Source organism: Macrobrachium rosenbergii, chromosome 18, assembly GCF_040412425.1.
Source record: "Macrobrachium rosenbergii isolate ZJJX-2024 chromosome 18, ASM4041242v1, whole genome shotgun sequence".
Taxonomy (NCBI): Eukaryota; Metazoa; Arthropoda; class Malacostraca; order Decapoda; family Palaemonidae; genus Macrobrachium; species Macrobrachium rosenbergii.
Window position 1 is genome coordinate 21589044 of NC_089758.1, and position 2690 is coordinate 21591733.

Below are 2690 nucleotides of genomic sequence, written 5' to 3' on the forward strand. Positions count from 1 at the left end.
ACTGATCCTCATGGTGTCAAATTAAAAGGCGGATGTATACTAGTTTCAATAAAAATGGATTGTCGCCTTCGCTTCCCCTGACTAATATTGCGGTTTGTGTACCTATGTAGTTCTCGAGTCGTGCCTTTACACTTACTGTTCAATTTTTTTATTAGGTTTTCTTCATTTTTTTCACCACGTCTTTCAAAGACCGTTTAGGGTTGTCCTGATTGAAGGTCACTAAGTATATTTTGGTCATTCGGGTGACTGGCAAATGATTATATGATCAAATTTAGCTTCATAAAGACTATACGGTCGTGTGAGGAATAGATTCTTTAAATTTATTGTTTAATACTTATTGGAAATAATGAAAAGTCATTTACAACATTTACTTGTTCTTACCATTCTGATCAGAGTAAAGACGGACGTTTGACAGGGCACAAATCAGAGTTTCACGCTCGTGAAAGTGATCATACTTGCCCCTGGACCTTAGCATAACCACCTCTCTCTCTCTCTCTCTCTCTCTCTCTCTCTCTCTCTCTCTCTCTCTCTCTCTCTCTCTCTCTCTCTCTCTCTCTCTATATTAACTTATACTTGTCATTTTAATACTTTCCAGAGTAATAATTCTACGCTCTCTCTCTCTCTCTCTCTCTCTCTCTCTCTCTCTCTCTCTCTCTCTCTCTCTCTCTCTCTCACGCTTTCCTTTCTGCATTCAAACATTCCCTCACGGGCCCGTCAGTAAATCCGAACCGTAAATACGAGCGAGACGACTCGTAATGACAGCATGTAACCGTCATAAGTAAGTCCGGGATTGTTTAAAACGCTCTTTAATTCGGTGTCACGTCATAGAGGCTCTCAAATGAGAGGGCAGGACTGGACTCTTAGACTCTTATTACACATTCCAAAGGACGTCTATTATTTTGCTCTTCGCAAAGGAAAAAGACGTATTAGCTCCGGTATAATTCAGGCTCATAACTCTATTAAGACTGGCTGGGTCTGTGGTCGCGTGCTTTTGTGAAGAGGTTTTAGAACTTTTTTTTGTGATTTTTTCCTTAATTTTACTTCATTTGTTTATTTTATTTTTTTTTCTTGCAAAACATAGTTGACTATCTAAGTTATAAATTCTCTGAACAAACGTGTGTTCTGGTCTTTGGTCTGCATAAATTATTAAAATGTTTCAGGTCATACAAATGATGACTGAAGTTTTTTGGTTTATCTTTGTAAAGCATAGTTTACTATCTATGTTATGAGTAAACAAGCGTCAGTTCTGGTGTTTAGTCTGCATGAATTATTAAAAGATTTCAGGTCATACAAGGGACGACAGTTTTTTTTTTTTTTTTTTTTTTTTTTTGCAAAGCATAGTTTACAATTTGGGTTAAAAATGTGCAAGCGATCGTGTGTTCCTGTCATTGGGTTTCAAAAACCATAAAAAATTTCAAGTCTGTAAACGAGTGCCAGGTTTTTTTTATGTTATTTATTTTTTTTAATCCTATAAACGAAGTATTGGTGTACGTTTATATCAAATGTTCGTAAACTATCGTTAGGTTTGTGTTCATTTGTATATTTTATCTTGTTTTTATTTTTCTTTATTTTTTGTCTCAAGGCTCTTTCTTCATTGTTTTATATTTGGAAGCTTCCAGTTACACGTGTGACTGTTTCACGTCTGCTTTCCATCCAAAAATCAACAAATGATTCTATGTTCATACGCTGGAATAAGTGTAATTCTTATTTAAATGCATTATAGCACACTAAGTAATAGTCTGTAAATGGATCCATAAATAAATTTGTATCATTCTGTATACATTTTATTTCAAAGGCATTCGCATCCGTGTTTTTTCTTAATGTACATATAAAAACATACATAGGTGTTGGTATTTATACTGTGTTCTCACTTCCTCCTATTATTGCAACACACGTAAGGACACACGTCTTCCTCTTTAAATTTATTTTTGTAGTTTGTTTCTACGTTTTGGAAATCAACTGACCATTTTCTCTGCGATAGTCTATGATTGGGCTTCGGGAGAAAGGAAGACGAGTAAATGACAAATGAATGATTACGTAGGATGGAATGAAAGGAGGAAGCAAACGTGGGAAGAATGAAAGCATGAATAGCAATGAATGAAGGGAGTCGGTCGAGACAGCATGGCATTTGGAAATGAGCACAATTGGCATGGAATTCCAGGTCGCCTCTGAACCCAAAGAGAGAGAGAGAGAGAGAGAGAGAGAGAGAGAGAGAGAGAGAGAGAGAGAGAGAGAGAGAGGCAAGTTGGTGGGAATCTCTCCACATGTACGTCCTCTTAAATGTGGCTAACAATTTGGGTCACTTGGGTTATTCAAGAATGGGAACGGAGTCAGATGGATTACGTCAGTTCATCTGCAGTTAACACTCAGGAATTGGCTTTTTAATTGCTCTGAGTATGACTCTCCATTAAAAGAACTACTGGCAGTGAAACCATCACGTTTGAGAGTTCGACTACTGGGTCTTATAACAACAAAGATTGTTTTCTTACATGAGAATCAGCTGTAACTCATTGCAGCCTTTAAGCTAAGGGACAGATTGAGTGTGCTTTGTATTGTGGTTACAGCCAAGTCACCCTCGTGCAAGGAAGGCTAGTGGCCGGCGTCAACAACCTAGATGTTGTGACGCCAGTTTTAGTAACAATAAATCAATCAATCAACCTGGAGTCTGGTGAATACCCAAGACTGTGAAG